We start from the raw sequence: 13,574 nt of genomic DNA, 5'->3' as shown, positions 1-13,574 counted from the left end.
TCGTGGAAGTGGCACCTAAGTAAACTTTTGTGAAGAATTTCTTTAGGTAAAGAAACTAAAGTTTATGCTGCATATTTTTATGATTTTGGAAGTGTCTATAGTTGAAATTTTGCTAAAACTTTCAATTCCCTAATTTTGACATGTCTAATTGCCTTATTTCTTTGTTACTGTATTTATGAAACCTGCTTTAACAGTATAAATTCGTTCAAGTCTATTGCTCTTTCAACATTAAATTTTAGTAAAACCTTTAATACAAAAATTATATTGAATTTAGACTGATTACGGTCACAGCTGTAGGAACAAGCCATTCTATTTTAGTAATCCTCGGTTATTATTTCCAGGCAAGCATTATATAGCATAAGATATGTTTGGGAACTCTTATACTTGGACAAATCGAATATGAACTGATGAAAACCTGTTCTCAACGAAGCATACGTTGATTGGTGAAGGAAATCTGTGCATCCACACATTTCCTCTAAGGCAAGTTCAGTGGTCATTTATATTTTTTTCTTGCTTGGCTTTAGTGTTTATTTGAATTGTCTTAAAATATTTTTTCAATACCAAAAGAGGTTCAATGTTCAATTTATCAAAAATACTTTTAATTCAATGGTACAGGTGAGGTTAAGTGTTTAATTTTAGTTTTATTTAAATGATACAGGAGTTTAATTTTCCAAAAAAAAAATTCAATGATACGCGAGGTCAATGTTTAATTTTCAAATTTGGTTTTTTTACAATGATACAGTTGAGGTTGTTTTAATTTTCAAAATTAGTTTTAATTCATGGGTTGTTGATATTGAAATTCAGGGTAGTTTCACCAAACTGATAATAATCTTCGTTTAGGTTAAGAATGATCTTTTTAATTGTAACTACTATTAAATCAAAGTCGAACTGCCAGTATATATCGCACGTTGACAGCAAACACTTTTCGAACGATATTTGATTCGAAAATGTTACTAAAATCTTAAGATTTGATCTCAGTATTTGGATAAACCTATCTATTAAAACTTGTCTTTATTTTACGACTATTTAACACAATGCAACATGCAGATTAAAGCTTTCATAGTAGATAAGCAGAAGTCCTTATTTCATCAATAAAACAGTTAAGATTAATGTTAAACTGTTATGAAATCCAGATATCAAATATCCCCAAGGATAATCTTAAACCTAGCGTTCAAAATCACTTTCGGTATAAAAATTTTGACTAACTCGCAATATACCTTTGCAACCATAAAATATCACTTGCTCAGTATATTTGAGCATAGCTATAGCAGTGGAATCTCGGGCTTACGGGTAACATGCAACATATAATGAAAGTATAAGTGGAAGGTAACAAAATTTAATAGTAATTGCTTAAGTCTGAATTACTACTGGCTTAGCATAGTGTTACCCAAAGCAAATGTTTTCGCAATAATTTCTTTAGGTAAAGAAACTTGCTTTTATAGTGCATATTTTTTTTGTAACTTTAATGATTTTAAAGTAATAGCCTTTAGTTAAATTTTGCAAACTTCAAAGTCCATATTTTTTGACATGTCTAATTGGCGTATATCTTTGATATTCGAATTTATGGAATCTGCTTTAACCTTGTATAAATTCGTCAAGTATTTTTACAGACCCTTTTTGATACAAAAATTGTAGTAAAAAAACTATTACGGTCACAGATGTAGGAACAAGCCATTCTATTTTAGTAACCTTTGGTTATTATTTCCAGGGATGCAGTGCATGGCAGTGTCTGTTTGGGAGCTTTTAATTCATGAACTTAATAATATATGATCTGATGAAAACCTGTTCTCAACGAATCACACGTCGATTGGTGAAGAAAAGCTATAGAATGACTGAATCCACAGAGTTTTCTTTGAGGTAAGTTTAGTGGTCATTTTAATTTTTTTTTTCTCTGGACTTTATGGCAAATAAACTGATAGACATCCGAATTATCTTGTAGATCTTGTTTTTCTGAATATACATTAACACGGGATCTTTGAAATTATTTTTTGTTTAAATATCTATTCGGTTCCTTCACTTCCTTTTTCAAGTTTTCCCTTTTCCAATAGATGTCGCCCTGTTACTTTTCGTGCCGTAACTACAGCTATTGAGACTCCTTGACTTTGTCAGTCAGTCATCAGGAATCAAATTTCTTCATCCACTGGGAAGACTGGCGCAGACGTCTGGTAGTGGGTGAATATAGAGGTAGAGCCTCTTCTAAGAGAAGTCGTCTTTAACATCGTAGCTGTAGTTGCTTGTGCCCAACATCAACTTGCAAGGATTTCGTATCTTCTCAGAAGGTAGGACTTTTTTCTTATTTTTTTTTACGCGTTATTAATTGGTGTCGAATCGCAAGTTGTTTGTATTGTGTTCCAGGAAGGGTCAGTTCAACTTCGCAAAATTATCAGTTTTATGTATCTTAATTTAAATGTTGCCAAGAAATTTTACGTAGGGTTTCGTGTTAAGTTGGATGTTGGTGATCTATACACAATGTCTATAAGATTAGTGCAAGAATCAAAATCATTGAGCAAAGTATGTCTACGCTTAGTTTCTATAAATTTGGCAAGATCTGTCAAGTAATTTAGTTCATCTTTGATAGGGGATCAGGCTAGCTCGACTACAATATTACTATTGACAATCTTTAGCCTACCCTTGTTAATTTGGGCTATGTATTTATAGATGCGTATTCGAATATATATCAAAATTAGACAAACTAAATTAATATTAAAGTTTGAAGGCTAGGGATTGGTAGCTGGAATAGTCCTTGGAGCATATTTTACAGCATTATTCCAAGAGTTTGAAATCGTTGATTAAAGCAGTTTGGAATGTTTACGTATATTATTCATGCGTAAAAGGTGTCCGGCGATAACTTTAGAAATATATATATGCAGTTTTAGGAGTACAGATTATAATTGAAAATCCATATAGTAGAGAACTGTAGAAAGTTTAAATTTTTTCGTAGGGACGGATATAACCAGAGAAATTAATAAGACTTAAGATGGAAATTTTTGAGTTTTACATTGTAGTTTACCGCTAAGTACTTAGTTTTAGTTCAGCCAAGAGTAATTATTCCAATGTAGTACAAAAGCCAGATGGCACTACTTTTATTCCTATCAATCTATAAATGTTGATCGTTCTTGTTTGATTAAGTTTTCTTGATGTGCATTTAATGCTTTCATTAGGAATAAAACATTTAAAGCTTGTTATTGTTCAGCCATCCGTTGCAGAGTTCAACTTTTATTCGTGAATTTTATGACGTTAACGAGCCAATTTATCAAAGTAATTTATCGTATAAGAATGTTGCTACGGATGTTTCGTCTAATAAAAAAATATCTGTTGGAGGCTCAAAGCTCTTGTTACTAAAAATGCGCAAAATTGCCCTCATTTGATTATTTCGTAATAAACCAATGAACTCTTAAACATGTATAGGCTGCTTTATATTTAAAAGCTATTTCGGAAGTGCAATGTTTTGTGGTTGTAAGGACCCAAAACCAAAAAAAAAATCCCCCTCTTTTGCCTACAGTAGACAAGTGTTTTTTGTTGTCTATTCTTCGTTATATTTGAGCATATACTGTTTACATGGATTCAAACCTCATACCAAAGTTACAGAAATTTTTTTATAGCAATTTAGATAAAAATAAATTCGTTGATTTTAATCCGTATCTCTAGTATTCAGTGGTTATCGATATTGAAATTCAGTTTAGTCTCACCAAATGGGTAATAAAACCCATAATAATATTCGTGTAGGCCAAGGTATGATCTATGCATTTTGATCGTAACACCTGTGTCGAGTCGAATAGATATTGCATATTGACAGCAAACTATTGTCCATATCCCTAGTTCGAAAATGTTTCTACAAGCTTTCTAAGCTTTGATCTTGGTATTTGGATAAACTATCTTAAAACTTGCATGTTTTGGACGAATATTTAACACTCTGCAACATGCAGATTAAATCAGTCATAGCCCCCAAGCGGATGTGCCCTAAATTCATCAGCAAAACTCTTAAGGCAAAGCAGATTAAAGCTAAACAGCAGTTATGAAATCCAAATATCAAATGTAATCTTAAAATTAGCGTTCGAAATCACCGCTGGTATAAAGAAGAATTTCGACTAACTTGCACTAAACCGTTGTAACTCTTACATTTAATTTGGTCACTACATAGGAGTTTAGCTATAGCTGTGGAATCTATGGCCTACGGGCAAGATGTAACAAATGAAAGATTGTATGTGATGTGGGTTAGTGAAATGGAAGTTAACTTCATTTAAGTCATTGATTAAAATGCTAAATTTATATTCATTTAAGTGGCACCCAAGACAACTTGTTAAGAAATTCTTTGTCTAGAAACATTTACGTTTAATTATTTTTTCTTTTTTTCCTTGGAAGCGAGATGAGTCTTTAAAGTTTTGCTAAAACTTCCAATTCCTTGTTTTTGGCAAGTCTAATTGGCGTACTTCTTTGTTACTGTATTTATGAAATCTGCTTTAACCGTGTATAAATTCATTAAGCTTTTGGGTCTTGGTGTTAAATTTTAGACCTTTTTTTTTTTTATTCAAAAAATATTAAATGTAGACTGTAATTACGGTCACAGCTGTAGGAACAAGCCATTCTATTTTAGTAATCTTTGGTTATTTCCAGGCAAGTAGTGTTTGGCAGAAGTTATGTTTGAAAACTCTTAATCATGCCCGGCGTCAAATACCTTAGATGTCGGGATGCCTGAAAACTTTTAAATCGATCAATCTTAATACATGAACTCATAATATATGAACTGATGAAAACCTGTTCTCAACGAAGCCTACGTTGATTGATTGGTGAAGGAAAACAGTTCATCCACACAGCATTTTCTTTAAGGCAAGTTCAGGGGTCATTTATATTTTTTTTGCCTGGCATTAGTCTTAATTTAAATTTTCTAGAAGTTTTTCAATGCTACAAGAGGTTCAATGTTATTTTCAAAATTAGTTTTAATTCAATTGTACAGGTGAGTTTAAATTTTTAATTTTAAAGTTTTATTTCAATGATACAGAAGCTTAATTTCCAAAAATAGGGTTTTCAATGATACGCGAGAGGTTCAATGTATCATTTTCAAATTTTTTTCAATGATAGAGGTTCAATGGTTAATTTGAAAAATTTTCAATGATACAAGGTTCAATGTTTAATTTTCAAAATATTTCATTTTAATGATACAGAAGTTTTGTTTAATTTTCAAAATTAATTCTCAAAATTAATTCTAACTAGGGGTTCTCTATATTGAAATTTAGTTTCACCAAACGGGTAATAAAGCCAGTAATAATCTTCATCTTGGATAAGAATCTCAGCTTTTTTGTTACTACTGTTAGGTTAAAGTCGAATCGCCTGTATATATTGCATGTTGACAGCAAATACTTGTCGAACGATATTCATGATTCGAAAATGTTACTAAAATCTAAGATTTCATCTCAGTATTTTGATAAACCTATGTATTAAAACTTGCCTTTATTTTAGACGACTATTTAACACTGCATAATGCAGATTAAAGCTGTCATAGATAGCGGAAGAGCCCCTAATTCATCAATAATTGTCAAGATTAAAGCTAAACTGTTAGGAAATCCAGATATCAAATATCCCCCAAGTATAATCTTAAATTTAGCGTTCGAAATTACTTCCTGTATAAAAATTTTGACTAACTTGCAATAAACCTTTGCAATCATAAAATATCACTTGGTCAGTATATTTGAGCATAGCCATAGCAGTGGCAACATGCAACATATAATGAAGTTTTAAGTGGAAGGTAACAAAATTTGATAGTCATTGCTTAAAATTCTAAATTACTACTGTCATAGCATAGTGTTACTCTTTAGGTAAAGAAACTTACTTTTATACTGCATATTTTTTTTTTAACTTTTAATGATGTCGAAAGTATTAGCCTTTAGTTAAAATTTTGCAAACTTCAAATTCCATATTTTTTGTGATCTAATTTGTGTATATCTGTTATTGCATTTGTGGAATCTGTTTTAACCTTGTTTTAACCTTGTATAAATTCGCTAAAGTATTTTTAAAGACCCTTTTTGATACAAAAATTGTAGCAAAAACACTACTAATACGGTCACAGATGTAGGAACCAGCCATTCTATTTTAGTAACCTTTTGTTAATATTTTCAGGGATGCAGTGCATGGCAGAGGCCATGTTGGGGAGCTCTTAATTTATGAACTTAATATATGAACTGATGAAAACCTGTTCTCAACGAATGACACGTCGATTGGTGAACAAAAACTATAGAATGACTGAATCCACGAAGTATTTTCTTTGAGGTAAGTTTAGTGGTCATTTTTTTCCTATGGTTGTAGTCTACTTAATGCTGATGTAGGAAAGGAATAGTGTTTAATTTTCAAACTTTTCATTTCGATGATACAGGAGGTTCAATGTATAATTTTCAAAATTAGTTTTATATCAATACTAAAAGGGTAGGTTCAGTATTTGATTTCCAGTTTGTTTGATAAAAGGGTAGGTTCAATATTTGATTTTCAGTTAATTTGATAAAAGGGTAGGTTCAATATTTGATTTTCAGTTAGTTTGATAAAAGGGTAGGTTCAATATTTGATTTTCAGTTAGTTTGATAAAAGGGTAGGTTCAATATTTCATTTTCAGTTAGTTTGATAAATGGTAGGTTTAGTATTTCATTTTCAGTTCGTTTTATTTCAATAGAGTAGTTTAATTTTCAAAATTTATTTCAATGCCATATGACTAAGTTCAATGTTCAATGACATTGTTGGGAAATTTTGCAATTGCTTCTATCATTTGATACTCTTGAATGATTTTTAAATCCACAGGTGAAGGCATAATCTTAATTTCACTGTAAAGTTTTGAACGTATTTGTTCAGATTTACTAAATCCCGATTTTCTCTAGAACAGAGGTGGGAGTAGTGATTTTTTTATAATACGTTGAATTTTAGTAAATGTTAGATCTAATTCTTTTAGTCAATTTGTTTATTTCGCTAGTCAATTTGTTATTACGCCAAATTTTAATTCAGAATATCTATCTAAATAAAGGTTATATTTAACGAGTGGATATTTAATATACCGTATACCTAAATAGTTTTTTACTAGCTGTATGCTGCAAAATAGAAATTTTTAATAGGAAATGAACAAACTAGGACTAAACTAATTTCAAGCTATTTATTTACAAAGCTGGTCTCACTTAAAATTTATTTATTATAGGGTTGACAATATCATCTAGATTATTTTGAGCTTAACCCTGGATAGGTACGCTCCTCGGACACCCCTTTAAGGGTATACTCGGACGCGAACGACCCCGACGCCAAAAAAAATTCTTGAAAAATCAGTTTTTGCAGTAACCTCCTTTTTTCTTTTGCCAAAAAAAACTTCAATGAATGCTTAAAACAACTGTAAAGATAAATACTACTCATCTGCAGAAAAACTATTTATTATAAATATTTTAAAAAATTAAGTAGAAAAAAAAGACCTGACATAGAAATTCATAAAAAAAGTTTATACATATATACACAAATCCTTTTAGGAATTGATTCTTGAATGTTTAGGACACATCTTGATGTATTTTGGATGAAGTCAGACCCATGGAGGTGAAGATCTGAAATGAGAAAAAAAGGGTAACTTTTTTTGGCCAAAAAAATTTGTCCAAATTTCATGAATTTTTTTGGGTACCCAAATGAAATAGGAAGTGGCTAATTTTTTTAGGGAATAAACATATGTTATCCTAAAATAGAAATATGTAAAAAAATCTTCATTATTTTGTAAATTACATTTATATCAGGGGCCATATCTAAAGGTAATTTTTTGAGTACTTAGAAATTTCGTAAAAAAATACATATATTTAATATATAATATGATATTTATGCAGGTAAAAATATACCAAAATATCACAAATTCTATAGGGAACAAGAATATATATAGATAGGGCAGCTTACGCTTCGGATATGTCCACAAAATGGCCGCCAACCACACTGACTCAGACTCCCTAATCTGCCACTTGAAATGTAGGAAGGGTATGTCAATTTCAAAGTGTTATTTACTAATCTAATTATTATTGGATATGCATAAAAATTGTATGGTGGGTTGCTGGATAATTGTCGATTATTTTACGACTATAAAATTAAAATTCTGACCCAAAAAAATTTTTTTGAAGGGAAATAAAATCGAAAAAAAAATGTAAAACAATATAATATTTTAGCTAAAAAAATTTGATGATATTCAATCAAAAAAGTAAACAAAATTTTCCGACAAATAAACATCTAGAGGAATCATTACTCTGTGATAGTTCCTTAGTACGTAGTAATTTTGAAAGAATTGGGAAAAAACGAAAAAATGGCAATCACCGGAAAATCGAACACATACCTATATATACGCCATATCTGGCTAAAAAAAAGATAGGCATGGGTAGCCAGATCATCTAGAAACACTTTCCAACACTATAAAAATATAAGTTTTGCGACACTACTTGCCAATTCCTTACGGTAACATGACTAAGCGAAAAAATGCAAAACAAATAAAAAGGGGCACTCGCGGAAAAATGGCTAACATTCTAATATACGGCATTTCAGAAGAAAAAAAATTCAGCCACGTGCTAGGCAAACCTTCAAGGCACATTTTCCGACAAATAAACATCTAAATGAATCATTACTCTGTGATAGTTCCTTAGTACGTAGTAATTTTGAAAGAAATGGGAAAAAAAGAAAAAATGGCAATCACAGGAAAATCGAACACATACTTATATATACGCCATATCTGGCTAAAAAAAAATAGGCATGGGTAGCCAGATCATCTAGAAACACTTTCCAACACTATAAAAATATAAGTTTTGCGACACTACTTGCCAATTCCTTACGGTAACATGACTAAGCAAAAAAATGCAAAACAAATAAAAAGGGGCACTCGCGGAAAAATGCCCAACATTCTAATATACGGCATCTCAGATAAAAAAAGACAAGCACGTGTTAGCCCAACCATCAAGGCACACTTTCTAACACATAAACATGAAAAAAAAATCAATAATATACGGCAATTCCTTACTACGTAGTAAATTTTTACAAATATTGAAAAAAAACAGAAATTGGCAACCGCAGTTAAATACCCAATATACCAATAACTACGTCGTATCTGACAAAAACAAAATCACGCATGGGTAGCCAGATCATCTAGACACACTTTCCAACACTAAAAAAGCAAAAGTTTTACGACACTATTTCGCAATATCTTACGGAAAAATGACTTGGCAAAAAAATGAAAAAGGGGTACTCGCGGTAAAATGCCCGACATTCTAATATACGGCATCTCAGATAAAAAAAAAGTTATGCACGTGTTAGCCCAACCATCAAGGCACACTTTCTAACACATAAACATGAAAAAAAAATGAATAATATACGGCAATTCCTTACTACGTAGTAATTTTTACAAATATTGAAAAAAAACAGAAATTGGTAACCTCAGTTAAATACCCAATATACCAATAACTACGTCGTATCTGACAAAAACAAAGTCATGCATGGGTAGCCAAATCATCTAGACACACTTTCCAACACTAAACAAGCAAAAGTTTTAAGACACTATTTGGCAATATCTTACGGAAAAATGACTTGGCAAAAAAATGAAAAAAAATGAAAAAGGGGCAATCGCGGTAAAATGGTCCTCGTGGTGATGAACGACATTTTAACTCAAAAAAAAATCATGCACATGGTAGCCAAACAATCCACCAAGACTTTCCACAACTGATAACCTATACAAGTTGCACCATTCTACGACAATTTCATAATACGTAATAACTTTGATAATTATGCAAACTACCTTAGAAGGGTAAACTCGGTCGCGAACGACCCCGACTCGTCTCAGAAATCGGGGAAGGAGTACAGCTACAGCAATGCACATCTGGACACTACTAGAGCGTGTAGGGGAGACACCTCCTGCAGGTCGATCACCCACAAAGTCAGTCACGGGGCTGAGTCACGTGAGAAAAACCTGTTTTTTTTTTTACGCTCGGGGTCGCGAACGACCCACCGTACCTATCCAGGGTTAAATAAAATTCCAGTTTTTTGTGTATGGCGTATGCCGAATTCCGATTTCACTCAGCAAAACGTAACTGGGAAACTTTTAACCTCGTTTTTTAGCATTTTCAATTTCAGTATTAGTTTTCCTTTGCACTTATGAATTTAGTCCAGAATAATGGTTAGTTCAGAATAGAAGATATTTAACCACGGATTAGGTAAATATATAGAACTCCGTAGTACAATTATTTATTTGATTTTACATTTTCCTTTCTAACATTTCAGGTGAAATAAGGACGAAGCTGCAGGATTTGAAGAATAAAAGCAGTTCTAACAATCCAGGACTAATAAGGAAAAAGCTAACAAGATTTGATGAACAAAAAGCAGAAATTATTGAAAAAAATTATGACGGAAAGGAAGGTACACACAAAATAGCCGCCATATAGAGTATACGTTATCAAGTTGAAACAAGAATTCTATTCAGTGTAGAAAATAATACTGACTTAATAAATAACCATTCATTACAATATTGCTTTGTTTCTTTCTAAGCCGTTAACCCCGACAACCTCTCCTCCCAAATAAATCATTTGCTATAAGAAAGCAATAATGATGTACTGAAAGTTCTTTCCTGTATATTATCTCCTCTTTTACAGTAGATGTTTTGTCTAAATAATCTGGCTCAAGGAAATGTTACGCTGATGGCTAGCGGCGTGTTCTCTCCACTAGGGCGAGACACTCCCTCCACTCAGCAAATATTTTGCTATGCCCGTTTCTCCCCACTTGGGCATGTATTGTACTCAATCTTCTAGACTTGGTGGTGTATTTTCTCTACCTGGGCAAAGTGCTTTACTATTTTCTTCATTCGTCCCTTTGTTGTACTTTGAAGTTGATACTCTCTCTCTCTCTCCTTGGGCCAGTTCTGCACTCTCCGAGCTGATGCTGTTATTTTCTCGGGCAAGTGTTGAACTCTATTTTTGGACAGGCGTTATTTTTGGACAGGCGTTATAGTTACTCTCCACTTGGGCAAGTGTTGTTCTCTCTACTCAGGCTGGTGGTGTACAATAGACTACTCTTCTCTCCATTCGAGATAGTGTTTTACTCTTACACTTTTCTTCACATTACACTCAGGCAAGTGTTGTAGCCTTCTCTCTCCTAGGGCAGGTTTAGTGCTTTTTTTTTTTCCTCGGTATGTTAAACTTTTTCTGCACTGTTGTTCTCTCTTTTCTTGGGTCTGTTACTCTCTCTTCGTGGGTCTCTCTCTCTCTGGGTCTGTTACTCACTCTCTTCTAGGGCCTTATTTTCCCTCTTCTTATATCTGTAATATTCTCTCTTTTAGGACATGCGTTGTTTCCTCGTGTCTCTGTTTAAGTATGTGTTAAGCTCTTCCTTCATTGCTTATTTTTCTTTTCTTGCACGAGTTACTCTCTCTTCTCGTACATGTAGTATCCTCTTTCTTCCTGGGCCATGAAGTGTGTTCCCTCCTCTAGGGGCTGTAGTATGATCCCTCTTTTAAGGCCTGTAGTATGCTCTCTTCTAGGGCCTGTTGCGCACTCCCTCTTTTAGGGCCTGTAGTATGCTCCCTATTCTAGGGCCTGTTGCACACTCCCTCTTCTAGGGTCTGTAGTATGCTCCGTCTTCTATGGTTTGTAGTACGCAATGATCTCAAGCCTGTAGCAATCTCACTCATCTCAAGCCATTGGTAATCTTACTTATATCGAGCAAGTGGTATTCTCTCTCTATAGGGGCGATTTTACAAGGTATTCTCCCTCTACTTGGGCCTGTGGTCTTCTCTCCTTAATCTAGCTTATTTTCTTTCTCTATCCGGGACTGTGATCTCTCTTCTCGAGACTGTGGTATCTTGAAATAATTCATCAGTCTTGTGGTATTCCATCCTTTATCAGTCCTACGGTTTTCTATCCTTTCAGTCGTGGTATTTTCTATTTCACAATTAGCATTTGTTATTCTCTCTTCTTGAGCATTTCTGCTCTCCTGGACTATGCATATTCTCTCTCCCCCCAAGCGTACTTTATCGTCTCTTTCTTGGGCCTGTGTTATTTTTCTATCTTATTGGGCCTCCACTATTCTCGTTCATCTTACCCTTGTGGTATTCTCGCTCTTCTCGGACTGTGGCACTCTCCTCGAGCAGGTACTATACTCACTTTCTCGGACCCTTAGATTCTGTTGTCTTTAAAGGCATTTTTTTTCTTCCCCAGACTGACTTCCTTGCGCTGTTATATTTCATTCTCTTTATTAGTGTGTTTTCTACATTCGCGTGTTTTATAATCCTTCTCTTATCTGCAGTTGTTAGTATCTCCAATTGATCCTCTCATTAAACACCATCTGTTAACTTTTTCGGCACTTGTCTGCTATACGTTCTTCGGCCTCAAATGTCTTTTACACACACTTCCGGTATCTGGTCTTCCCCAAACGCGTGCATTTTGCACAGTTCTCTCCCGTGTCTTCCTTTTTCTCCACAGGAAGTATGCACTTTAATGTAGTTTGGTTTTATTAATCTAAAGCTATGTAGCCCAGAGTTGTGATCAGGAGGCCATTCAAGTACAAAGAAAATACAGCTGCAAGCCTTAGGAACATCTGTTGTACTGCCTGATCCAAACCTACGGAGAATATTTGTATATTAATAATCTATTTTTAATAACTGGGGTTCAATGGTTTGCCATCTGGCCCTAGTTGCTTACCATGTCTAACGTTTACAGGCGTGAAAAATTCCTAAATTTTTATTATTCTGAGCTGTTGAAAACAACCAGATGGAATAATCTGCCCCCTGGATACTAACCCATAATATCAATACCAAAACCCTTAGAAATGGCACTAACTCTGCTCTTATAACCATGCTTTAGCCATTCGATCTAAATGCAACCATGGTTTGTGCTAGGATTTTTTTTTCTCTAATAATAGTGGCAATTCCTGACGACTATTTTTTTTTCTTTTTTTGACTTTTGCGTAATAGTAGCGTACATTAATTTCTTAAATAGGCTAGGAGTCTTTTAGCTAATGTTCTAAATGAGTATCAAGTTATGAAATTATACTTCAGCAAGGTATTAAAGTTACTCACGACTAGCAAGACTAATACTTAATCCCTTTAATTTATTACACTAAAAGTACTTAAAATTCTTAATTTTATTAGTTAATTACTTTTAAAGTGCTCAATGATTAACTATCAGCTTAGCTATGTTTTCAGTTATCTCAGTATTGACGTTAAAACATATCTGACGAACAGTTCCTTGGTCAGGCTACATGTAAAGACCAGTGTCAAGTTCATGCTAAATTTTCAAGTATATCCTCTCAGTCAAATATTGTGTCTTTAAAACCACCTAGCTAGCCACTATATTAATATTCACCGATGATCTAGAATTCGGTGGCAGAGATGAAAAAAAATACAACTTAAAATCACCCAGGATTAAAGTTATAATCAGGAAGCTATTTAATTATGCTGATATCTCGTCAGCAACAAAAGCCGAATCAAACCTCAAAACCTAATAAAGATATTTAACGATAATTTAACAAATACTTCAAGCTTATTTAAAAATCAAAAGCCACGCACATCTGAATACTAAAATACTTTTAATTACTGGAATATGAATTTT

General features: G+C 33.3%; 1 long non-coding RNA gene across 1 annotated transcript; it reads left to right on the top strand.

Moving 5' to 3' along the window:
* The first annotated feature begins 340 nt into the window (after positions 1-340).
* On the top strand, positions 341-12,694 carry LOC137648863 (uncharacterized). The gene is made up of 6 exons (XR_011045735.1): positions 341-480; positions 1,709-1,857; positions 2,049-2,279; positions 4,615-4,827; positions 6,115-6,264; positions 10,255-12,694. It is a non-coding gene; the product is annotated as an uncharacterized lncRNA (long non-coding RNA).
* The last annotated feature ends 880 nt before the right edge of the window (positions 12,695-13,574 follow it).

Source organism: Palaemon carinicauda, chromosome 10, assembly GCF_036898095.1.
Source record: "Palaemon carinicauda isolate YSFRI2023 chromosome 10, ASM3689809v2, whole genome shotgun sequence".
Taxonomy (NCBI): domain Eukaryota; kingdom Metazoa; phylum Arthropoda; class Malacostraca; order Decapoda; family Palaemonidae; genus Palaemon; species Palaemon carinicauda.
Note: the sequence above shows the minus strand (reverse complement) of the source record. Positions and strands in the feature narration are given on the sequence as shown.